The sequence below is a fragment of the Podarcis liolepis genome, assembly GCF_965112155.1.
Source record: "Podarcis liolepis genome assembly, chromosome: 2".
NCBI classification, from domain to species: Eukaryota; Metazoa; Chordata; class Lepidosauria; order Squamata; family Lacertidae; genus Podarcis; species Podarcis liolepis.
In genome coordinates this window covers 53562285-53589882 of record NC_139555.1, presented here as the reverse complement: position 1 = coordinate 53589882, position 27598 = coordinate 53562285, and the positions used below count along the sequence as shown (strand labels likewise).

The 27598-nt window shown below is 41.9% G+C and overlaps 1 protein-coding gene across 3 annotated transcripts in view; it reads right to left on the bottom strand.

Moving 5' to 3' along the window:
* The window catches only part of PPP2R2B (protein phosphatase 2 regulatory subunit Bbeta), a 249573-nt gene that overhangs the window by 198171 nt on the left and 23804 nt on the right, over positions 1-27598 (bottom strand). The gene's annotated exons all lie outside the window — the stretch shown is intronic.

Sequence of the window (27598 nt, the reverse complement as noted above, 5' to 3'; positions counted from 1 at the left end):
TCATCTTCTTATCAGTAACCTTTACCTCACTACACACTGACCATAGTGTAGTTGTGTAAGGGAGGAAAATGCCATTTTAAGAAAGGGGATATGAATGCAAGAGAAAAAAACCTTACTACGAAGGAAGACAGTATGAGATGTGTTGATAAGAGCCTGCAAGCCGCTAGAGGTGATTCTACAGATGATGGTTGGTTGGTGCCCTCTACACCAAGGAGTTACCCCTGTGACACTTGATCACAGGGGAAGACCAAGTGGACAGGCAACATTGACAAGATGCTAGACACTGCTACAGAACTTGAAATTGATCTTCCATACACCAAACTCTCAGTTGGAGAGCCTCTAACTTCATTGAGCGACCATGCTGTCAAGGATCTGTCTACTGATCAAGCATACGGTTATCGGATCATATGGGCTACATCAGAGGCCAAAAAGCAAGTCGGCGGCTGATGTCCAAGAATGAATCAAAGCAAGACTTGGTGGAACTTCTTGTTTAAATTTATTATGAACTGATGTCATAACTTTCTAATGTTGTTGTATGATTATAAGGTAATGTTGTATACTTGGCATGATATATTCTAAGCAGAGAAACGATAATTTTTGTAGCATTATCTGACATTTTCAGAAGATAAAATTAAATTCTTTGGTTTTCTGAGAACAGTTTATGTGCTTTTTAATCAAGCATCAATTTACCAAGCTAATGTTGTCCAATCACAAAAATAACAGCAGAGATGAATTCCTCATACCCACCCAAAAACATTATGAGCCCTTACTGAAATGCAAAAATTAAGTTTCACCCCTTAAAAGACACACCCTACTGCCCCAGCTTCCTTCATGCTAATTTCCCATTTGCTTCCCTCGTGCTAAGACTGCTTTCCTTCTCACATTGTTTATGATCATGCCAGCTCTTGTCAGTTATTCCAAATTTCCAAAATAAAGCAGGTTGGCACTCTAAATTATGCTATAGTTAGAGTGGAGAACAGAAGGGACTGCAAATTATCATGTGCAGAACTGGAAGTAACGCTAATCTTGGAAGTGCTGTCATAATGGCAGCCCCCTTGTCTAGTTTCCTCTCCTCTGCGTGCAAAATTTACAATGTGAGGGGAGAGAAGATTGGAAATTCCCTCTCCACACAAAATAGGTGGCTTTTCCAAAGTAAATGAGGTACGGGTGAAACGTTTGTCTAAACTAATGAAGCAAAAGCCAGAACAACAATGGGCAACTGTCTTTGCACACAAATGTTTCCAAGAAATCTAAAAAGAAAATTGCTGTAAAAACTGACAGCTTTGTATGTCTGTCTCTTTCATGGACATGATAGTTAAGAGTAAGCATTTGTGAAAATAATTTACTGACTTCATAAAGTGTGGAAAGTGGTACTCTCCAGGGAAAATAAAGAGTGACACTCTCCCGCCTCCCTTGCCTCAAAAATGAATGGCAAAAATGAGCAAACATATGTTGGATCACACACTGCTTTCTGGCTCATTGGTATATAGCTAAGCCTTTGTGCTTAGCCAATATGCAGGGGACTTAATTTTCCTTTCAGCTGTTGTTAGAATTATATTTAATAAGAGGCTTCAGAAACAAATAGGCAGAGCTGGGCTTTTTCAAAAGTGCCGTTCAGACAATGAAACTTTTCCAAGTTGCTCTGTGGTGCCTTTGATATTTGAAATAAGAGAAGGAAGGATCACAAAGATCCAAAATAATTTGTTTTTCTAAAAATATCACCCTTCTTTAACATGCCCAGTAATCTTTTGGAGCACCTAAGTGCTTTCAACTTGTGTGAATGTCTAGAAATAATAGTAATAGCAATAATATTTATACCCCACCCATCCAGCTGGGTTTCCCCAGCTACGCTGGGCGGCTTACAGCACATAAAAAATTGTAAAACATTACACATTTAAAAATTCCCGATATAGGGTTGCCTTCAGATGTCTTCTAAAAGTTAAATACTTGACATCTGATGGGAGGGCATTTCACGGGGTGGGCGCAACTGCCTGGTTCCCTGTAACTTTGTTTCACAGTGAGGGAACTGCCAGAAGGTCCTCGGTGCTGGATGTCAGTGTCCAGGCTGAACGATGGGGTAGAGACGCTCTTTCAGGTATACTGGGGCAAGGCCATTTAGGGCTTTAAAGGTCAGCACCAACACTTTGAATTGTGCTTGGAAACGTACTAGGAGCCAATGTAGGTATTTCAGGACCAGTATTATATGGTCTCGGTGGCCACTCCCAGTCAACATTATCTGTTGTTTTGGCCAAAACTGACACAGAATTTATTGATCACCCACATTGTCTTGGCCATCCCCCAAATACATGTGCAAACATGTGCAAATATAATGTGTGAATCAGGCAGTCATGGTTATAGGCCATCAATGACTTCCAAAATCATGGACACCAAAGAAGGCCTCCAAGATGACAGCACTTGCTGCCACCCTAACTATAACTTTTCCCAAATCTCACTGTGGCTAAGATACACTGCGTAACAAGAAAACATAATATATGAACCCCACTCCAAGACATCACCTGCACACAAAAAGCTGCCTCATACAGATTGGTAAGTTAATTCATTCATCTAGCCCAGTGTTACCCATAAAGCTGAATATGCACATCTTCACTCTGGCCTTTGGCACATAATCTAGTTGTTATTGTGATTTGTCTTAAACTGCCTTTAACCTTGTATTTTATATTGTTGTGACCTGCTCTGGGACCTTGTAATGAATGGGGGGGGGGGAATACATCTAGTTACGGTAATAATATATAGTTAAAATGAAAATTCCCCCTGCTTGAAAATACATGCCCCAATTTGAGCTAACTGTAGGCTCCAATCTATGACTGACACAAATAAAGGCTCATCCAACACCTAGGTAACTCCTGTCATTTTCAATATACTGGTAGTCAGACAAATAGGCATCTGTCTGTGAACCCACAGTGCCACCAGTTCCTCCTCCTTTCACAAAGGTAAGGTTTTCTATTTTATTGCCAGTGAGGAGGAAGGGGAAGTGGTCAAGAAGTGGGTAGTATAAAAATGCAGGGTTTTTGTTTGTTTTTTACTCTTCCTTTTGAATGTTCCAAAGGGACAGGTTAAAAAAGTCATATTCCTTTTGAAAGACAGGGTGATGGTGGTTCACACATCCCTAAGTGTCTGCTCTGGCAGCAGCTCTCCAAGGTGTTTCTGAAGTTCTTTTTAAACTGGAGTTGTTGAGGACTGCATGCACAGGAATGCATTTTGTTAGGGGGGGGCAGGAATTGGTTGTAGGGGCAGGACTTTTGTTAGGAGGGCAGAACCGACATGATTGGTCAGTTAGTTAATTATTTCTATTGTTTTACTTGATTGGGGGGGCAGCTTCCCCCCTGGCCACACCCATGATTGCATGTAAAGCATATTTTGTGCTTCCCCATTTCTTTAAAGAACTGCTTTTCACATATGCCATCAAAATATGCTTAGCAACCAGATGTGCCTGTGTGGGGAAACAAGCAAATTCCAACTCTTGGGTAGTTGCAAGCACCTTTGCGATACTCATACACATAAAAACAACAACCCAGTACATCTTCAAAATGTAACACAGAAGCTGGTATACTCGCACAAAAATGCATTTTATTGCTTGTACCGGTTTCTGAACTTTCAAAGCTTGTAGGGTAGGAAGGAACGAAAACGTGGCCTCCGTTTAGAAAGAAACGTAACAGTGTACACATTAGTGGGGTAGGGGAGATAAATTGTCCAAAGCCCCTAATGAAATCTACAAGACACGTTCCCCCAAACCCTCACATTTTTATCCAAATCGTGGCTCCATTGCAGCCTCCTGAAATGATAGACAGGGAGGGGGGCATCACAAAGATATGGGGACTGGGCTTCCTCTGTCCGCTGATAATTTCAGCACTGACACATAGAAATGGATGAAAACTGAGCACAATCCAGACAAATCAAGTAAGTGCAAGTCCTTCAGCTGTAGAGTTGAAAATACATCCCACTGAAATGAACTGAGACTTAGCACACAAATGAGACTGTGCACTCAGTCCAAGAACTGAGATCAGTACGTGGTGTGGAAGATGCTTGTGGAAACCTGGAGAAGGACCCTCTTCATTGTGGGGCTCCAGTTGTGGCACTTGTTTCCCATGGAGACATGGATGCCCACAATACTGACAAGTGTCTGATGCATGGTGAAGACTGATTGGCTCTCTCAGCAGGAGGCTATGAGTGGTTTACTTTCTGAAGCTTTTGTGATTTATACTGATTACTATGATTTTATTATTGGCTTTTAATTGTAGTTTCCCCCCTGTTTTTTATTATTTATATTGATAGAATCTGTTTTGATGTAAACCACTTTGAGGTGATCTTTTTAATGAAAAGTGCCATACAATAATGTTGAATGAATGAATAAATGGAAGAGTTGTAACATGAGCAGAGATGATGTAAGCTCTCTTATAATACACTCAGAACTGATGCCACCCTGTTTACTGCTCTTTTCATATGATCGGGTCACATTCTGAAGAGCCCTTACTTCCCTGCTCTTCTGGATCCACTGCAGTCTGACACCCGAGACAAATTAGTAGGGATTTGTCTATGTCCACAAATAGGTTAAAGGTTATGGGAAGAGAGCGATAAAAAGAAGTAAAGAGAGTGAGAGAGTTTTTCTTTAGCAAGAGAACAAAAGAATATACAATGCTACACAAAGGAACAGTGCAAGATTTTACATAAGAAAATGCCAGCATTTGCACTGTAATATTCCTGTTTATGAAGATATACAATATGTTTGATTACAGCAAACCTAAATCTTTTGTCTATCGTTCCCATAAATAAACATATGCGTGAAACAAACATCTCATTATTTTTTTAGTGTGGACACAAAGAACAGAGTAATAGCAAAAGAAAACAACTTAGTTACCACCTGCCCAAGCTGGTCCCCTATACATTACATATTGCCTATGGCATTATCTGTAATGTCAACCTAATCCAAACTTGCATTCTTCTAACTGCATTTCTCCATCTCTCTGCGCTGAATAGACTAGTTAATCAATGACCAGTAATGATCCATACTGATTTCAGTTTCTATAGTTCTTGATAAGAGTATATTGCAGTTTAGGATAAACATTGCTTAGGCAGCCATTCATTCAATGGCCCATTGGTGGTATTGACAAATTTCTACTTAAAGACAAAATGACAAGATGTTTCAATAGCTAAATTGCCACAGCACATCCTCCTCCAAACAGGTATCCAGGTAACCATGGTGATAATGTCCCCAGGCTTTGGGGGGGGGGAGAGAGAGAGAAAGGGGAAGGAGAAGAAAATAGTCCTATTTCCTTAACAGGTTGAGGGGGAGGGGAATTACATGACAACTTTCTAGTTACTGGTCAAAAGTAAATAAAAAGAAATTAAATTAAATACTTAGAATATTACTTGATTGTGTTCTGGAATTAATATTAGTCAGATCCCAAATAAGAAATATTGCATTAATAAGTATTCAAGCTTTTCCTTGGCAAACAAGACTATGGTATCCTGCATCTTTTGTTTCATTTTGATTGAAATTGTACTGCAGTTTCCCCTTTGAGAGCTGAATTTTTATATCGGATATTTGCATTAGAAGATGAAAATATAGTAGTAACAACCAGCAAAGGTGTGGATGTATTCATAAGCATCGGGTTCATCACATGTTATTCGCCTACACAATTCGCCTACCAATGAATAGTTTCAGGGATACACAATGTCATACATGAAAATCTGGTGCCATATGGGTCTTGGAGGGGCAATTTCTCAGGGAAAGTTCGGTCAGCCTGCTTGACTGTTCGTGACTGCCAGTTCCTAGGTCTGATAGGTAAAGGTAAAGGACCCATGGACGGTTAAGTCCAGTCAAAGGTGACTATGGGGTTGCGGTGCTCATCTCACTTTCAGGTTGAGGGAGCTGGCGTTTGTCCACAGACAGTTTTCCTGGTCATGTGGCCAGCATGACTAAACCACTTCTGGCGCAACGGAACACCATGACAGAAACCAGAGTGCACGGAAACACTATTTACCTTCCCACCACAGCGGTACCTATTTATCTACTTGCACTGGCGTGCTTTTGAACTACTAGGTTGGCTGGAGCTGGGAGAGAGCAACAGGAGCTCACCCTGTTGTGTGGATTTGAACCGCCAACCTTCTGATCAGCAAACCCAAGAAGCTCAGTGGTTTAGACCACAATGCCACCCACATCCCATTTCCTCACTTGATGGATCCTCCACAGGCTGGACTGTGGTGCACCAGGGCTAGGGTCGAGAGAGCTGCCTATACTCCAAGGTTTCAGACGGGGGTCTTTCCCAATCCTACCTAGAGATGCAGTGGACTGAACCTGGGACCTTCTGCACTGAGCTCCAGCCTTTCTACCAAAGGCCATGTGGAACTTCTATTTTGGCCTCTTTCATGTCAGTACCTGGGTGACAGGGGTGGGGTAGGGAAAAGGCAGATATGATGCTCCTCTAAATTTACTGGATGGTGCCATAATAGAGGAGTTGCTGTGCATCTCCCCCTCCCCCAATTTCCATTTGTGCCCTACTGCTTATCCACTTTCCTTTCCCCACCTGCTGAAGAAAGAACTTTGCTCCACAGCAGATCAAGACAATGAGCAGAGTAACCTAGATAGGAAGAGGTGTGTGTGCAGCTGCTGCTGCAACAGCAATCTTCCCAATGCATATGCTTTGTTTAAGATAACAATGCAACCTCTGTGTTGCAAACTGAAAATGTTTTTTCCTTCAAAAAAATTGTTTATTAAAAATGCAGTAAAATGGCTACTGGAAATGTTTCAATGCATTTCTGGCAACAACAGCATGAGTGGGGGTAAAATTGCTATGCCCGTGGTAGATAAGGGATCAGTAGATTCTAGTCCATGATGGCTATATCCCTCCAGGACTGAAGCCACCATGTCTCCGAATGCCAGTTGCTAGGAAACAGCAGCAGCAGCAGTAAAGGGCTATTGTCTTCATGTCTTACTAGTGGGATGTACCTGGTGCTGCCCAGGAATTTGTAGAAACCAAAAAATTAGGATGTTTCAGTCCTCTGTCTGGAATCAAAATGGTGTCCAGCATGCAAACATCAATAAAGACTGGCACCCCACTTTGGGAATCCTTCTGCCATAGTATCTCCAGAGGTGGCTGAACCTATGCTTAAAAAAAATATGTGAAGTCACACCAAAGTAATGTTTTGGTCCACCATCTTGATACAGAATGGTGGCTGGCATCCAAATGGCACTGAAGTCAGCCACCCCTACCTCAGAAACATGCATACCAGGTCTGGAGATGATATCTCAAGAGGCAGCCAAATCTATAGAGTACAGGAAGACCACCTTCCAAAATATATAGAATATATGTGGGTTTCCCAGGGCATTTGTTTGGCCACTGTGGAAAACTGGATGCTGGACTAGACAGGCCTTTGGTCTGATCCAGAAGGGTTCTTCTTACGTTTCTATGGATTGCAATATGGCCAGTTTTTCTCACTGCATGGCAAGAGCCACATGGAACAGGAATAGGACACAATCTGTCCCATGATCATCATCTGCTGTGGCAACTACAACAGGGACATTTGTAAAAGGACTTCTGACAAGAGCAGTTCCAGAGGGACTTGATCTGATTATTCAAAAAAGAAACAATACTACTTATTACAAAACTAACCATCTGACCTCACCTATCTTTATTAGCTAAAATATACATGGCATGGTACTTCTGATTTGAGCTCCCATTTAGTGTAAACCTGATACAAATTAACTGAGCCACAGCCTTAGAATGTTGTTCAGACCAACCAGGGGCAGGGGGCTGGCACAGTCAACTGAATTTGAGCCAGCACACCCCTTCAGTATCAAACATTCAACAGACAATCTCCAGGGACTATTTAATATTCACTGTGATCTACCTGTCTATCACAGGATGTCCCTACTTAACAAACTGGGCATAAGCAAAAAGGGGAGGAGGGTGGAGTTAAGGCAGCTCCAAATCTTTCCATGCAGCGCTGCCTTGCATTGCAACGGCCAGGAATGCTTCCTTTTCCATCACACCCAAGAGAGCGCAAGGAGCCATGTCTGTCTAATATATTGACTCACTCACCATGTCCCCCAAGGGAATGGGGTCTTCACAAGAAGCAACGTATTTAGCCCCCTCCTCCTCCCTTCTCCACCTCCTCCTGCTGCCACATATGTTGCCTGCACAGCAGTGAGCATTAAGGCAGCAGATGGTGGAGCATGTAGGTTGCTCGAGCTCAGAGGAGCAATAAAGTGTGCCACTCAGCAGGTTGTCCCACGCTACCCTACGGAGTTTTGCTTTGCTCTGGCAGGATTATATTGCAGGGGACCCACTTCCAAGTGTCTCTGCTTCCTCCCCCTTCTACTGCAATACTGGGGCAAGATTTGGCTGTTATCCATCTGGGTAACATAAACAAGCAAGTTGCAGTCAAAGGAACCTGCGTAACTTATCAGGCTTATGTACGCAATCTTCAGCATTAAGTGCAATGTTCTGCCACAGATGTCCAGATCATCAAACTATTGTGGGAAGGGAGATGTACACACACAAATACATCGTTCTCCATGCTTTGTCCTATTGCTGTTGGTTTCCATTTTTCAAGAGTGTGATTTCAGCTATGGCCCCTATTAAAACTTAGTAGAAAACTCGCAGGCTTGATACAGAATGCCTTGGAGGAATTTCAGATCAAATACGGAGAGATAATGAGCTCCTAGTGACGTTAGTGGGAGAAGCAGGCATTCAAGACTCCTTAGCATATGGCCTTTAGCATGGAGGTAATTGCTGTCTGGGAAGATCTGTTTGCCATACTGCAGGGTGAGGGGGGACAGCAGAATAAATAGCAAGGAATCATGCATGCAGTGGGTTCATTGACCATTTAAAAAACCGATTTCTTAGATGTTTGTTGCTTTGGCAATTTTGAAAGCATCTGCTGGAAGAATGGCCTTTTTTTAAAAAAAAGTTACTATTTATTTCAAACACATTTTATCTTGGAAAAAGGACCCCTTCACCTTTCAGGTTAAAAATAGCAACAAAGGTTACTTACCATTCTTCCATGGATTAGCTCCATCTCAAACATATTGATTAGTCCTGTGTGTAGGGCACCCCGTGAACTTCAATCAGCAGGCAGCTTTTTCTGAGAACAGAATAGCCTGTTTATTGTATTAACTGTTTATATTTTTGACTGGACCAGGTATGACTGGAGAGGGAGAGTAGAAAAATATATATAAAAGCATATCCAGGACTCTTTTTGTAAGTGGGATTCTGCATGTGTGGAGTCACAGTGAGGATATTTTAGCCATAGCTTTGAAATATGTATTACAAAATGACCCAGAAATTAAAAGCCACATGTGCCAGAATGCATGTGAGCACATGGTTAAGCAGATGTGAGATTCCTTCATGGTGTACCCAATTTGCAATTTTTATATGTGCATGCAAATCCTTTGATGTTTAGGCTGCGAAGGACAACAGGGCTCCTGCACTCGCAATAGTGAAACAGAAGAGGTAATATAAACTTGTATAAAGATAACTACTTGAAAACTTGGAAGGATATAAAAAGAAACTTACAAATATGGAATAGAATGAAACTTTCATTACTGGGTAGAGTGTCGGCTATAAAAATGAATGTATTACCAAGGATGTTATTTTTGTTTCAATCATTACCAGTGACTGGAGATTATATTATGAAGCTTCCTGTCTGTGCTGCTTGAAGGAATGGTTGTTATTGAAGAATCCATATATTTTAGATTTGGAAGGTCATGATAACATCTATGGCTGGCACGCATATTTGTGGTATGAAAAGGCAAAAGTACAAAAAGGATTTACAAACCATATAATTAGGAAAAATTTATATAGAGTATGGGATAAATATAAAAATATATTGGAAACCAAAAACTAATATGGCTTTCACCAATAGAAGCTATAGCGGTGAAGAAGAAGAACATGACAGAAAACTGGGTGACTTATAGAAATTGGTTAAAAGAGGAAGGTGGAGAACTTAAAATTAAAAGAGTTTAAGGATTTATCAGGAATGTTAGCAACATGGATACAATATTATCATTTGAATGAAGTATTCAAAAAGGATAGTAAATGGGGATTTGGGGAACAGGTATCTCAACTAGAGAGAGACCTGCTAGATTGTAATGTTAAGGTGATGTCTAAAATGTATAAGTTGTTATTGGAATGGGAGACAAAAGATGAACAAGTGAGATCTTCAATAGATATTGGTCATAACATAGAAATGGAGGCATGGGAAAGACTGTAAAACATGGACATAAAATTTACAGCATGTTATGATTTAAGAGAAAACTATATGAAAATATTATACAGATGGTATCTAACACCAAGTAGATTGGCAAAAACATATAAATTAAAATCAAATATGTGTTGGAAATGTAAAGAAAAGGAATGTACCTTTTCCCATATGTGGTGGTCTTGTAATAAGGTTAAAGCTTACTGGGAAATGATATATAATGAATTGAAAAAGATGTTTAAGATAACATTTGCAAAAAACAAAAACAAAAAACCCAGAAGCTTTTCTTTTGGGAATTATGGAATCACAGTTACCTAAATAATATAGAAATTTATTTATGTATGCAACTACTGCCGCAAGAATGACATTTGCCCAAACATGGAAAGAAGAAGTAGTCCCAACGAAAGAAGAATGGCTACAGAAATTAATGGACTATGCAGAAATGGCGAAATTACCAGAAGAATAAGAAATCAAGACAACATTTTTTTTAATTATGGAATGAAAATCGTTTATTGAATATTTACAAACTGTAAACAAATTAATGCATTAGCAGGATTATTGTAAAAACTTGCAGTTTCTAAAACATATGCGATAGATGTGGAAAAGTATAAATAGAGTTAATTGGGATATGCAGAAGAAAAAAAGAGGGTAAATCCATGGAACCACTGAAAGAGGGAGAGGGAAGATAAGGTTTGATATGTGAGAATTGCTTATTTTTGTTGCTATTGTTGAAAAGTTTATTTGTTGTAAATGAAAAATAAAGTTACACAAAGAGAGGTAATTTCTACACATTTCTTTTTTAAAACCAGCAAAACAAAGCTGCTCCAGTACCAACTTCTAGTCAACAACTGAAAGGTACAGGAACTCTGTTCTCCGTTCTGTTGAGTCATCTTATGTATTCTGCTACTGTCCAGTGATAGAAGAAACAAACATCCACTTGCACTGAAACATGTGCTGGGCATATACTTCAGCTCATTTCACTGTACACCAAGAATGAACACATATACCGGGGTTAATAAACATTTTGGGCCCAAGGACCCATTCAGAATTTTGAGTGAGGGAAGTGGGTACTGCCCTGTCTGGTTGCGTCTCTCCAAGTTGGATTCAGTAGAATTAAAATGGCTCCTCTTGAACTTGCATGGTTTTAGATGGAGCACCCAGCCTCAGCCACCATCATACAAAAGCTTACAATAGTAGACAGCACAGTTACAAAAACAAATAAAGCATAGATCTAGAGATGGCCAGCACCACACACACACACACACACACACACACACACACACACACAGATTCAAGGCGCAGATCTTCATGAATCTTCACGGCTTTATCAGAAGAGGACAAACAAACACACACACCAACAAATCCCAGAACACATCTGTGGACACAGAAGTAACCTAAGATTTGACTGCTGTTCTGACCACACTTGCTACCCTTTGACAATGAGAGGAATGATTGGAGGGGGCTCAAAGGATCTGTGGGCCCCAAGGGAAGAAGAAGAGGAGGAGTTTGGATTTGATATCCCGCTTTATCACTACCCGAAGGAGTCTCAAAGCGGCTAACAATCTCCTTCCCCTTCCTCCCCCACAATAAACACTCTGTCAGGTGAGTGGGGCTGAGAGACTTCAGAAAAATGTGACTAGCCCAAGGTCACCCAGCAGCTGCATGTGGCGGAGCGGAGACACAAACCCGGTTCACCAGATTACGAGTCTACTGCTCTTAACCACTACACCACACTGGCTCTCAGAAGTCCTCGAGGGTTCCACACTGACAACCCCAGCTAGATTTCAGAGCATTTTCACTGTTCCTATATCAGCACTTATGATACACTTGCTCATTGCATTACTATTCAATCTTCTAAATTCTTTCCTGAATACATGGAAGCACAGCCACATAGGAAAAGGTTAGCATGAGCCAAGCTACATACACAAGGAACCATCACAAACATCCATGTTTGGGTGGGAGGTGGAGTTGAAAGTGTAATTGTGGTCACAATATTTGGTTGCTAGCTTGCTGGTCTCCAGCCTGGCTCATGTTATCCTTTCCTCCACACAACTGTGTACTCGCATACACAGTTTGATGAAAGAATTTTGCAGCATAAATTGGCCCTTGGGCATTGCTGGTTAAATTTCCAAAGATCTGCTCCCTTCAGATCCTGGAACGAGTGGGTAAAGAACCCCATCACTTCTGCCCCGATGGCTTCTGAGTCCAACAATTAACTCACTGGCCAACTGTCCTCACCCCTTGCAAGCCCAATGCTGAGAGGGAAGCCATCCATCCACAGCAATGTACAGTCACTAGCAATAAGGCTCTTTTCCTCACTGATTAGATAGGAAATCAGAAGCAAATCTGAAGCAAATCTATGCAGCTTAGAGCCATGTGGGCTGTGGAATTGGCGGCGGGGGGAAGCACAACAGTGATGAATTTTTGCGGTGTCAAAAATTACAGATAAAGCAGGCAGCAGTCACCAGGGAACCACTAATGTAAATGATAAGTAATATTTCAGTCCATGCACTGTGCAAACAATGGTCAGTGTAAAAAAAATTACATCAAGCAGAGCCCCACTGAGTCATGTGAGGGGGGGGGAGCATGCTGAGTTGTATACTGGAAAATTTATTACTAAGAGCTATGAACTTGCATTTGAATGGAATTGTTGATTATGAATAAACCTGCCATAGATTTGATAAAGCTGATAATACATTTGCTTTCCAAATATAGCTAGATTAGCCCATGGCAGTCTGTTTCTCATTCTAATCCAAATTAGAAAATCATTCAAAGTGCAAAGGAGAAAGCCTTGTGTTAGATTGATATCAAACAGTCGATGGTACAATTGGAAAGTTTAACGAGGACACATGCATTTGCACATGGAAAATAGGGCAGGGCTTGTTCCGACCTGAATCACCTTCTCATTGTCACAATTAATATCCTGATTCCTATTTTTATGTACTAGGCAGAGGTGACTAAACCAAAGGATATAGACACAGCTATGGAGAAACAGGGAGAATTGAAAAAGGGAGTTTAAAATGCTCAACATTACAAAATGTTAGCAAAATTGTGCTGATGTTTTTTCTTAGTTTATTAGGAAAGCATTTCATTCCAGATTAATACACGTAGTGTCAAAGAAAGAAAATGTGGCAAAAAAAAGAAACATAAGCCTGTCAGGTTGCCTCTGCCTACCCTTCCTATGATTCCTTTCTCTGCCCTCCACAGCCCCCAGATGTCTCTGGACGAGAACTCGCATCAGCCCCAGCAAGCATGGACAATGGCCACATCAACAACATCTGGAGCGCCAAAGGTCCCCACACCTGGTCCACAAGTACATTTGTAAGTTCAGCGGCGCAGAGACCTGTCATTTGCTTCTGCTTTTCTGTAAAATGCAGCACACAGTAATCATTGTCACAAAAGCATGTATGATAATACACATTGAAGGACACATTCCTTAGATCAGGGATGGGGAAACTGTGACCTCAATTCGTTGATGGACTCCCAAGACCCATTAGCCCCAGATGGTGTGGCCCAGTGATCAGAGATGCTGGGAATTGGGAGTCCACCAGCATCTAGAGGGCCACAGCATTATGGATGAATTCCTACAATTTTACAAGCAAGTCTTTCCTGCATTCTTGTCAACTGAATCAATATTTTTGTGAAACTGGTATTAGCAGCTTTCTCAGATATCTTCAGGTGCCAGTTTTAGGATAGGAATACGGCTTTTAGCTGTGCCCACAGCTGCCTATTGAACATCAGATTCTAACAATCGTTTCTGGGAGATCTGGGGAAAGCCAGAGATTACGAAGGTGGGACGCGGGTGGCTCTGTGGTCGGCGGTTCGAATCCCCGCAATGGGGTGAGCTCCCATTGCTCAGTCCCTGCTCCTGCCAACCTAGCAGTTCAAAAGCACCTCAAAGTGCAAGTAGATAAATAGGTACTGCTCTGGCAGGAAGGTAAACGGCGTTTCCGTGCGCTGCTCTGGTTTTGCCAGAAGCAGCTTAGTCATGCTGGCCACATGACCCGGAAAAACTGTCTGCGGACAAACGTCGGAACCAGTAAAGCGAGATGAGCCCCCAGAGTCGTTCGCGACTGGACTTAACTGTCAGGGGTCCTTTACCTTTTAGCGATTAAGAAAGCCAAGCCCTTTTTATAACTCAGGGGCTTGATAAGTCAGACAAAAGGTTTTTCATCCCCTACAAGCAGTTTTATGCAATCGTAATGGCAAAAGGCATTTTAACCTCCCTCTGCAATAAGTTTTTATACGTGCATTACTGTTTCAAACCCTGAAAGCATCGACCGGTACACAAATTACAGGAGCCATACAAATAGCAACCTGATTGCAGTACTTCAATGCTCTGGCCCTCTGCTGGATAGCGTTTAAAGCGCACAGCTCTGCCTCCAGTGCAGAATCACTTTCACCTCAGAGGACAGGGACCTCTGCCAACTGTAGGGTTTGATTTCAGTCTCCAATGGCACATTGTGATGACATTCATAGGTGCCTGTTTATAGCCAGAAACTAATTAGAGTTCATGCTGCATTACACAGCCTGCATTACAGAATTCTCATGCACAGTAGCAGGAATTGTGTTTAATCTCATTTGGCTTTCTATACTTCTCTTTTCCTGGATATCAGGGCGTGTCATGGTTTTTTGTTTTTTGTTTAAAAAGGACAACACCACAGAGATCATTTTTACAATTTGATGAAGACAAGTGTGGTGCTAGAAGATAAATTATCTGAACCATTTGTGCTCCTGGATGTCAATGTCCATGCAGGTCTGAAGAACTGGAAAATTTGATTTGTGTATTTTCCCCCCAAAGCATTTTTTTTTTTTTACTGTGCATTATGTGAAGCATTTATCTGACCACTGGTTTAAGCTTACCCAGGAAGCTTTAAATGAAAAACTTAATGTTAATAGATACCAGGTTTACTTTGAGAAAAGAAAAGCAGCTAAATTCTGGGCTGCAGCTATTAAAACACATAGTAAGTTGACAGCAGAATATATTATCACACTGAATCAATATAAATATTATTATTTTTGGAATATTTTTTTAATTGCTCTACTGTCATGCACAATGTGTGCCTCCCTGAACCACTATAAATTTGGCCAAAAAATGTATTTTTACTTCCCTCCAAATGTTTGAGATCAATGTTTCTTCATGGGTGTATACAACAATTTAAAGGCAAATGAGGGGGGGGGAGCCTCTCCACATCCCATTGTTGCACAAAATGTGTACAGTGGTACCTCTGGATGCGAACAGGATCCGTTCCGGAGCCCCGTTCGCATCCTGAAGCAAACGCAACCCGCGTTTGTGGGTTGTGATTCGCCGCTTCCGCGCATGTGTGTGACGTCATTTTGAGTGTCTGTGCATGCGCGAGCGGTGAAACGCAGAAGTAACACGTTCCATTATTTCCGGGTCGCCACAGAGCGTAACTGGAAAACGCTCAACCTGAAGCATATTTAACCCGAGGTATGACTGTACACAGATAGCATGAGAGAGTAGATATTTGAGCCACAAGAGGACATAAATCCTATCCAGGTCTTTGCTTTTGTGCAAACTCTACATGTGAGCAGGGCAACTGGGGAGATGGCAATGTGGAGACAGAGCTTGTTGCCCTCATGCTCACTTGTGTATAGGGTTTACACATGACCAGAACACTCAAATAGGGCTATCAGGAATAAAATGTGTAAGTTCTGAGCCACTAAGAAAAAGCCTATGTATTTAACAAAATTTGAATACCACTTAAGCATAAATGAAACGAAAGGACCACATTTCACCTTGAAATTTTAGGGCCTTAGGATACCTTCCCATACTGTTTAACCGAATCCACTCATCTTTGGCAGGAGTTTCCAGCCACTTGGAATGCATGCAAAAACCCAATGATATTTCTACGCCTCTAGTGGAAGCTCTCCTTTTCCAGGGGCATTGGAACTACAAAATGAAAGATGTACCCTACTTTTTGCTGTTGGGTTGAATAGACTCTACAAGCAAGCTGTCCCAACCACAAAGATCAAACAGAGTCGAAGTTTAAAACTTCATTTTGCCCTCACATAGACCACGGGAAAACCCTTGTTTGCAGTGGCACTAGGAGCTGGGAGAACCCTGATCCAATGTGTGCAGCTATAGCCTATGTGGTAGCAGCTGCACGCTCATGCTGGTAGTGCCGAGGCAGACAGAACCAGCAAGCAAGTGTTTCATGCGCCCCACTACTGCAGTTCAGCACAGGGGGCTGTACACATGGCAAGGTTCTTGCAAACGTTCTTCTCCCCACGTGTGCCATTGCATGGAGCAAAACCTTTGCCACAGAGGAAGCGGTTTCTCGAAAGGCCCTAACGTTCACTGCTGTGTGGCTGCCGCTCTCAAAAGCATGGAAACTGCCAAGCTTCAGAGGTAAAACGAGGCTTTGCTTTTCAAGCAGACTCTTGCAATAGGCCGGATGGAACGCTGACTAGGCATGTGCTGGTGCAGCAAATGACTGTCTGCGTATTGCTGACTTTGTGCCGCGGAGAACATACAGCAGAGGGCACTGGGACCACTCCAGATTTCAGCACTGCATCATTTTGGGAAGTGCTCTTCTAGATATTTCTCACAATGCATGGGACCTTAGAAAGAAAGAAAGAAAGAAAGAAAGAAAGAAAGAAAGAAAGAAAGAAAGAAAGAAAGAAACTCTTTGTGCCAGCATAAAACTGTAAGAAACAACTCAGCCTAGACATTCGCTCCAAAGAAACACAGAAAAAGTCTTCTGTCTGTGGAGAGATCATGGGATAAAGATGTTGTCACTTTAAAATTATGGGATGTCAACAGGTGAAAGGAAGGATGACTAGGACTGCAATCCTGCATATACTTACCCAGGAGTAAGTCCATCAGTGAGGCTTACTTCTTAACAGAAATGCATAGGATTCTGCTGTATCTTCAGTCCATATTTTAAAGACCCCAAACCAAAGCCACTGGAAAAGATTCTCACTTACTTGAATGGATGCGAAAGAGAAATCACAACCTTTAAAAGACTTTGCTGTTTCCTTGGCAGTATAGAAAGATGCCATTGGTCATAACCATGGGCAAATGAGCCCATTCTTGAATGCCTAAGCATCTGACATTAAAAACAACGCAGGAGGAGAGCTTATACATAATAAAATGGCTTTGATCATCTGTTTGATCTGCCTTCCTTATACAAAATGCATGAATGCTGTTATTTTCCCTGAAAGAGCAATATTGACAAGTCATAGTAATGTTTCTGTTCAGAGCACTTTTCTGAAAACATTTTCACAGCGGGGGTTTTGCTCGCTTGCCGCAGCCTCTCTAGGCCAGCTCTTGCTATTAAAGGTAGCCTTGTTTGTTTGCCTTATTAAATGAGCTGCCAATATATTGTGTGCACATTAATGGGCTCTCCACACTTCCAGCTCCCCTCAGCAGCACCGAGTCCTTTCTAACAGTGTTCAGCCATTAAAATGAACTGCTTGCAAGAGCCAAAGCATTTATTGGCTCAGCCAAGTCAGCTAAGGTATCGATGCCAGTGTCAAGGGAAAATGCTAATCATTTGCCCTACGGGCTAATGTTTTAAAGATGAAGATGCAGGAAGTGTCATGTTTACAAATTGGTTAATTCATTTCAGGCACAATAGATTTTCCATATATATATATATATATATATATATATATATATCCCTTGTTAAAAAGTTGCTATTCCACATTAAAACAGTAATGAAAAATAGATGGTTTGTTTTCTTTTGCTTGGTACAAAAACTGCAGAAGGCTTGCCTTTCCTTTTGGCAGAATGTTGCTAACAAAGAACAATTGAGGTATTTGGAGGGTGGCAAGGACTAGAACATCGCAGCATGTTAATGAACACCACCACCTTGTGGATTTCTTAGGTAACACAGCCAAACAAATGCTGCTAAGCAAGATTGCAGAACAGCTGCATGACACCAAGACAAAATAAAATAGAAGAAGAAGAAGAAGAAGAAGAAGAAGAAGAAGAAGAAGAAAATGATGATGATGATGATGAAGAAGAAGTACTTCCTTCAGTTCAGCAGACTCCATTTTGTTTTGTTTGGCAGGGTCAGCAACTAATTCTGTGCACTTTCAAAATGATTTTTTCTGAAGCCAGAAATAGGAATTCAAAGAGTCAGCACACACACACACACACACATTCAAGTGTGATCACAGACTCATAAAATCATAGAGTTTGAAGGCACCATGAGGGTCACCTAGCCCAATCTTTGCACTGCAGGAATCTTTGCCCATCGTGGGGATCAAACTCACAACTCTGAGATTAAAAGTCTCATGCTCTACCAACTGAGCTAATGGCTACAACCTTAATTGTTCTTAGCAAAGAGGGTTTTTCACTTTTCTTCATTTAATATCACTGCTAATCTTAGCTGGTAAGAAACTCACTCCTTTATTTTATTGATGGGATGACCCACTTCAGATCACAGAAAAGTTCTTACCCAAATTAAGGCAGTTACAGAGCTTCTATCATAGCTGTCAACATTTTTCCTTTTTTAAGGGAAATTCCCTTATTCTGAATAGGATTTATCGCAAGGAAAGGGAAAAGTTGACAGCTATGAGCTTCTATTGCTCTTAATGAGGGCAAAAGCCCAGCACTCTGTGCCTAAAAAGCCAAACACATGTTCCTGATACAATGCATAAATTGTTAAGCTTGAATCTGGCCCATATTTACTGAAATTCCTGATCAATCATGAGCTTCACTGGTTTCCCCTAAATCCATCTCTCTCAGTCTGGCCTACCTATTTTTCTGTTATGATGACCTTTTGACTGGCTACTGAATGATAGGGCTGCTGTTAGCAGGGGGGACTCTCTTTTGCAGGCTATACATTCTGCTTTCTGGTAAGCAGAACCTAGATAAAAGAGGTAGTCTTTGATCATGTGACCCAGAGTTTGTGACAGGACCGCCTCTCCTGGTATGTCCCACAGAGGAACTTACGGTCTTCAGACAAAAACATCTTGAAGGTCCCAGGCCACAGAGAGGTTAGGCTGGCCTCAACCAGAGCCAGGGCTTTTTCAGCTGTGGCTCCGATTTGGTGGAACGCTCTGTCACAAGAGACTAGGGCCCTGCGGGACTTGACATCTTTCCGCAGGGCCTGCAAGACAGAGCTGTTCCACCAGGCCTTTGGCCAGGGCACAGCCTGACACCCTCCTTTGGCAATCTTCACAGAACTCTAGCCCAATGGTTGCCATCAATTTGATTTGAATTAATTTTATAATGAATGGTTTTAGAATGTTGTACTATGTTATTGTTGTTAGTGGCCCTGAGCTGGGGAGGGCGGGATATAAATAAAAATTTTTATTATTATTATTAGAGTTCTAGTTAGGGACGTGAGTTCAAGCCTTCTTCACACATGATTTAGGAACTGCTTCTCTGTGCTGCAATTTCACAACTAGGGTGGGACCGCAATAGTGGGGTGGTGATGCTGGAATCTACCATTCGCTCTTCCCGCCACACAGTTTTTTTGTCCACATACTGTGGGAAACTGACTTCTACGGGTGCATTGCAAGGGCATAATTCTGCAGTTGGAATGGGAAATGGCAGTTTAAAGGCATATTGCTTCTGAAGAAGAGAGAAGGAGAAAGAAGGGAAAGGAACCAGCGGGCTTTAGAGAAATTCTGACCTTGATTACTTGATTACATAATCTCAGTCCTTTGTCTACCTTAATTTGCTTTTTGGATGTGTATCACAAAAGAGTGAATTACCATTATCCAACATCTGTTAAGATGGCTTTTATTTCTAAGAGGTTATTCCACAACATCATATGTCAACTATACAGTAGTTTTACTGAGTATTTTGAAAACATTGTAGATTGGAAATTGAAGTGATTAAATCCTTATTGCAAAACAACAACAACATTCCATAAAGCACTGGGTATGTATTTTAAAACAATAGCCACTGAACGAAAACCTACTGTGATTAAACATAAAAGTATATTAGGCACTGGCTGTGTGATGCGGAGTAATTATGCTGCCAAGCCTTTATTTATGCATGAATTGTTCAATAAAAACTCAGAGTCAAGAGCTATCAGTTTCTATCATCCAACTCACTCCATTATGGAAAGAACAGAATGATGGACAGCAAGCATGGGGAAACCTTGGAGCTGCCAGATGCTGCTGGACTCCCCCTCTAGCCCGACAATTGGCCAAGTTGGCTGGGGCTGAAGGAAGTTGAAAGCCCAACAGCATCTGCTGCAGAGCAACCACTTCCCCTGGAACTGTTCTTTCCTGCCTCCAGACAAATGGGAACATAGAGATTGCACTTAGGAGGAAACACACAAACACCAATGTCTGTTTTCAAAGATGAGATTCCCGCACTGCCTTCTTCCTCTAGGCAGAATGAACCGATACCGCAAAAGAGTTTCACATCTAAGCTCAGCTTTCAAACCTGGCACTTTTCCAACCATTTTCATTCCTGTCTCTGGGTCTGTCACTGTCCCTTAATTTACAGCCAATAATATCCACTAGTGCAAGTTCCCTTGTGCTTCAATCAGATGGGAAGACTTCATAAAACATCAGTGCTTTAATGATTTCACAAAAGAGTTGTGTTCTCTCTTGGAATCCTTAATCAGATGAAATAGGCCCTGAGGGTGCATCCAGACCGACAGTTGTTTTGCAGGATCTGATACAGTTATTTGCTCAAAGCAGTAAACACAGATTGCACAGTATCTGTTAAGGTTCAGCATTCTAGCTCAGGATTTTTGCATAAAGGTTTATACACTATATTAAAGAGATAAAGCCTTCCAACAATTAGACAGAAGTTTAATGCCATCCTTCCTTTTCTACCTCCGGGGTTGGAGGCAGTATACCTAGTCTGAATATACCAGTCGCTGGGAATCACAAGTGGGATGAGTGCTCTCCTACTTGGGTTCTGCTTGCAGGCTTCCCATTGGGGATCTGACTGGCCATTGTGAGAAGAGGAAGCTGGACTAGATGAACTTGAAAATCATACCCATGACTCCTTTCCTCATTTTCTTTAGCATTAGAAAAACAATTGTTCTTTGTTGCTTTTGATAGAGAAATATTTAAAACAGGATGATCAGTAAGCCCAGTCATTATATGCTAGTGGCACTGTGTAGGATTGCAGGTTCACAACATGGAGTGAGAAATATTTACACTACCACACCTCCTGTCTCATTTCTTATTAGAAATACTGACACTGACACACACACACACACACACACACACCATTTCTCTGCCTTCTAAAGCACACATGTTTCTATAACGCCCATCAGTATGCATGCGGGGAGGTCACACAGGGCTTAAGATGTGAGCATCTACCACTGCGGCAAGCGAATTCATTGTGGCAAGTGAATTCAAAGGGTTTATCCAGGTTGCAACCCATATCAAGTCTGGAGGAGGCAGTGAAAGCTGGTCCATTAGGGCAAATGAGGCATCCCTCCGCCAAGCACAATCCATCCTCAGCCAGCTCCCACCCGCCTCCTTCCTTACAACTTGTCTGTCAGCGCCCACCTTAGCCTTTGTAGAGTTCAGCCAATAGGAGGATGGGGACAAAATCAGAATTAGTTGGCTCTGGTTGGCCTCCCTGCCTTTGCCCTACCAGTCCCAAGGCTACCAGGCTCCATAGGGAGCAGGTCCTGAACATGGAGCCTGAGACAGATTAAATCAGGATCCAGCCTGTATACCACTACCCAACTTTGGCCAAAGAAGGACAACAAAGAGCCAAACAAGCCTCTTGAACAGCAACATGATACAGCAGGCCTGGCCAGATGATAGTGCCCAGCTTCTATAAAAGCTTCTGCTTTAAGTTAACTCTCTTGCGTAACAAGGGAATTCATCTTCCTGGTCTTTGTTTGCTACCCTTTGCCTTACTCAAAGAACCATCTGCACTGACTCCTAAGAAAAAGTCAGGTCTGACACTTTTGTACTCACAGAAATAAACAGGGTCAACGAAAGCTGACTCAGGACACTATCTACATTCAGCAGACTGAGCAGCCACATTGGGTGCACTCTTCCCCTCTAGGATGAGATGTCTTGTATTTCTATTTAAATAATAATTACTTCTGAACTTGTATCTATACATAAAGATTACCACACACACATGATGGCCATGCACGCACAGCCAATAGACCTAAATATTGCCTGGTGGCTGAAGAATACTATTCCTGGCAACTCTGAAATCATTGGATATAATCATGTGTTTAACTGTAACTATTTATTAAATGATTTAACTGTTTTAGGTTTTGTGGGGGGTTTTTAATTGTGGGTGTGTATGTTGCCCTAAACTCCTTTGGGAGGAAGAGTGGGATAATAAGTTCAATATATTATTATTAATAATAATAATAATAATAATAATAATAATAATAATAATAATTCTTTCAAGGCCTAAGAGAATCTGAGGCTGTGCCACTCAGCACTGTCTTCTGAAAAATACTAGCTCTCAAATGAGCTTCAGAAAACAATCAATTGCTTGTTTCCATTTGAAGGCTACAGTTGATGCCAGAGAAATGATTCTGGGGTGCCAATGCCTCCAATTGTTTAAAACCCTTAAAAGAACATTTATATTTTTCTAACACAGATAAACATTCAGCTGACTGGCTTCTGTCCATATATTAAACTGCCCTCTAGTGTTTTCTGCTCAGTACTGGAGCAAAATGGCCATAAATATTTAAATAACTGCCACTCCACGATCAAAGCAATTCATAAGAATAATGGTTTTTAAGAAGACAAATGAAGAACAGCTGAGGGCACTTGAACTAAAAGTTCACATGCCAGCCAAAAGTGTGCTGTGAGGTGAACTTATGGTGTGCGTCTGCCACAGTCAGGAAGCCACATCACCGGCTTCTTTCTGCGTTTAGCAGGGCTGCCTGCCAAATCACATATTTTATCAACAACGACAAGAAGTCTTATATCCCTCGCAGCAGTTCTCAACCTGCGGGTCCCCAGATGTTGTTGGACTGCAACTCCCATCATCCCTGAACTCTGGCCTTGCTAGCTAGGGGTGATGGGAGTTGTAGTTCAACAACATCTGGGGACCCACAGGTTGAGAAAGGCTGCCCTAGGGAGCTTGGAGCAGGAAACATGGCCCTTTCCTACCATTTGAGGCTCAAAAAACCCTGTGAGGTAGGCAAAGCTAAGAGACAATGACTGACCTATGGACGAAGCTCACCGAGTTGAATCCAATGAAGTCAGTGCATGAGTGGAATAATGCCCACTCATGCAATTAAGCTTCCCCTCCCTCTTCTCTCCATGTTCTCTCCGTGTTCAGTCTGCACACACACACAGAGAGAGAGAGAGAGAGAGAGAGAGAGAGAGAGAGAGAGAAATGTAACTTCTCTGGTGGATTGGAGGGAAACCCTGAGCAGATTTGGGGTTATGGGATGTGCATGTGGAAGAGAGGGAGGGGATTATGGGATGCGATGATGTCACTGGATACAACTCATAGTCTTTCCACTCCTCATCCAAGACTATGACCCAGCCTTTCCCAACCTGCTGCCCTCCAGACGTTTTGGACTGAACATCCACTATCGATTCCAGTCAATTGTGTGGATCCCCACGCCCACAAAAAAAGCTCAACAAATTTGGTCAATCCAATGGGTAGATCACTGGCAGTGTTTTTATAGTGGGAGTAGATCGCAGTCTCTTGGAAGTTGGACATCCCTGCCTTATGGCGTCAGCCAGTGTGCACAGATTGGTCAAGAGCTAGAAAGCAAAGTATCCATCATATTTTCAGAGTGAGCCATCAAGTGGTGCAACCCAGCAGATAGCAAAATATAGCTTGAGACTTTTTTGGGTGGTGGGAGTATTATTAAATCAGTCCTGGCATTTAAGTGTTAAAATAGACCATATATTTACATCTGGTTTGTCTCGGTTTATGCAATTTGCCTGGATATTGGTGCACCTTGAATCAATTACACATTTTATTTATCTTGTAAATCGAATTGTAGTTTCCCTAAGAAGCAATGGGGTTTTGATCAAAATGTTGGCAAATGTACTAACAGGTAGAGCTGGATAATAATGGGCTAATAAAGAGGCTGATGATGTCATCTAATGAGACACCCTTAAATTAATTAATTAAACACAATTGCCTATTAAAATCATCTGTTTTCCATTCTGGAGCTATGATTCAATATTTCACTTCTGCATCCTTCTCCTTTACGATGAATGACTTATGAACACTGCCCCTTCTCCACTAGGAGGCAGGGAAGTTCCAATATTACCACCATTTTATTACTTGTTGTGAAGAACAGGCCCATTCAATGTTTCTCCAGCATTATCTTGTTTTTGAGCCAGCCTTCACCCTTAAAAACTTCCCACTTTCTTCACACTATAGGGAGCTCATGGTTTGTGCTCCCCCTTGCCAATTTCACACTCCTCAAGCTTAATTTGTGTCGTGCCTGAATCCTAGAAGGTGATACACTAAGAAAGGAAGCTGTCTCCGGCATGCACAGAGTGGTGTTCCATCACCCCTGACTGGACAACTGCACCAGTTTGGCTGGCCCCATATCCTTACAATTAATAGAAGGAGGGGAGCAGGGCTTCTGGGACAAAAGGCAATGGCCGAAACACAGCTCAATCCCCTACCACACTCAAAAAAGACAATTCTGCCTTCTTCATTTTGCTTTTACCAGTCTGGCCCTTGTCCTGTCTTACCAAGCTAGTTTTACCCCTTCACAGTCATTTCTATTTAACCGTGCCCTTTTCTCCTCTGAGGGGTTTTAGTCTTCCCTCCCCCACCCAGATTCAATAGCTGTCTGTGATGGTAGCAGCCATGGAGAGGGCAGGAAAGACAATTTATACTCTCTCCTCTGTTGAGGCTTTTTTCTGCAGTCCCAGCTTCTCTAAGCACTTCTAGTTTGAATTCCACCCTGAAATAGTTGCAGTCACAAACTGGTTGCACAATTCAGGTTACACAATTATGTCTCAAATAATTATTTTACTGCTTCTGCTTGCCTGTGTTGTCTTAAGGTCTGAAACAGATTTCTTGGATATTTCTCTTATCAGCTCACCATCTCAGCTGAAAGCTTCTCATTTCTTGTGTGTCTTTGAGCTTCCCCACCAGCTCCCCTGTGCCTGTATTGATTGATCTGTAAGGTTGTTGGGGTTTTTTAAGACACATTTGACAGGCAAAATGAAGCACAAGACTATACTCTATTGTAAGTTTCTGGACAGATTTTTCTGTAGTATTGAGCGGCTTAACTTGACAATACAGAGAGATGTGCCGAACTTCAGGAAGCATGATCAGAATACAGAAGATTATATAAAAACCAAGAAAGAGTATTGTAGCACCTTAAAGACCAATACATTTATCGGATAACAAGGTTTTGTAGACTAGAGCTTATTTCATCAAATGTATCAAATGTATGTTGTCCAAAAATTGTTATTAATTCTTCTTATTCACAAGTTTATTGTTTTATATTTTTTGTAAACTGCTTTGAGGGTTGTTGTTGTTTTTTTTAGAGTTAAGCAGTGTATACATTTTATGAAATAAATAAACAGACATACATATCTGTTCAGAGATGGGAAATGTGCCTTTGGAGTCTCCCCCCCCCCACCCCACTACAGGTATTAAAGTATAATGGTAGAGATAGCAAGATATTGTTAAATGCACCAGGCCATTCATTATCTTACAAATAAACTGGTCTGACTGGTTCAGCAGGTTCCTCTTACATATTCTAAAATCTAAACTAATATACACAGGGTCACAGGTTTGGAAGGGATTCATGGGTATCATTTAGACTGACACGCCCCCCCCCCCCCAATCCACAACATGTAAAACACTATTATCAGTGACAGCAAATGTGATTGGGTCACTTTGTTCTTAACTTGTTTACATTTGGGTACAAGAATATTTGTTACATACATGGTTGTGTATGCACTCTGATCAGTTTACTGGTGTGACAGTACCAGATGGAAAGGAGACTTAGGTCTCTTCTAGTGCTAATAAATGACCAAATTGAGGTGTGTGTGCTTGCAATGGCCGATCAAAGGCATGTGCAGTTGGATCAGGAGCACAGTTAGTTCTCGGCATGTGTCTGGAGTTCTTGTCTCTCCCAAACATGGATGGTAAGTGTTGTCTATTATTAATGGAGAGAGCCTCTGTACACCAGGGTTTGTGGCTTCACTGTGATTGCAGCAACAGCCCTCGTTGCACAGCCACCTGCAAAAGAAAGCTAAGGGGGACCCATGAAAGCTTATGCCAGATGTTTTCAACCTTTTTGAGTCCACGGCTCCCTTAACCAACTACATTCTTTCTGCGGCACCCCTCTGGGGCTCAGGAGCCCAGTTATGTCACCCCTTGCCTGCAGAGCTGGCAGCCTCTCACCCTTTTCAAATACCCTCCCTTGTGGAGTCTTCCCTCAGCTTCCTCTCCCCTCTCCTTGGGAGTCCTCTGCGTAGCTGCTGCTGCCACCCCTGGTCTCTGAGCTGCCCCACCCCAAAGAGAGGAGCCTTCCAGAGGCACCATTCGCCTGTGGAGCTTATAGCCAGGGCTGCTGCAATAAACAGCTGTGCAAGCCTTTGGGAGGCAGAGACAAGAGAGGGCATCAGAGGAGGGAGGGAAGCAAAGAGGGACAGAATTCAGTGTTGCCTGTGGCACCCCTGACTCTCATTCTAGGCACCCCAGAGTGCCACGGCACACTGGTTGAAAACTACTGTCTTATGGCACAGTGGTAAACCTGTTCCCTTTTAAAGTGTCACTAGTTACTAACTTAACTGCCCCTTTGGAAGAAAGCTATATAGCACTTCCAGCAGTTGTAAGCTAAGGAAAATCTTGAGGGTTTGATTTTAAATAGTAATACAGTGGTCTCTCAGGTTACGTACTTAATTCGTTCCGGAGGTCTGTTCTTAACCTGAAACTGTTCTTAACTTGAAGCACCATTTTAGCTAATGGGACCTCCTGCTGCTGCCGCGCCGGAGCACGATTTCTGTTCTCATCCTGAAGCAAAGTTCTTAACCCAAGGTATTATTTCTGGATAAAAAAATTCCTTCCAGTAGCACCTTAAAGACCAACTAAGTTAGTTAGAACTAACTTAGTTGGTCTTTAAGGTGCTACTGGAAGGAATTTTTTTTATTTTGACTATGGCAGACCAACACGGCTACCTATCTGTTACTATTTCTGGGTTAGCGGAGTCTGTAACCTGAAGCGTATGTAACCCGAGGTACCACTGTACTAGAAAACTATAAGGAAATTTTATTTTTAAATTTTACCTTAAAACTGAAACCTTTATTCAGCAGTCTCCAATGGCTGATGGTTATGGGGGGGAAAACAAAGCAACACAATCCTATCCATGTCTGCTCAGAAGTCCTACTGAGTTCTATGTGGTGTATATGATTGTAGGCTTAAATAGCCAACACATGCAAATAGTAGTTGTAATTGTTTTTTTGCCAAGCATAAAGCAACACTATAGATAACACACTGGGTAGAATA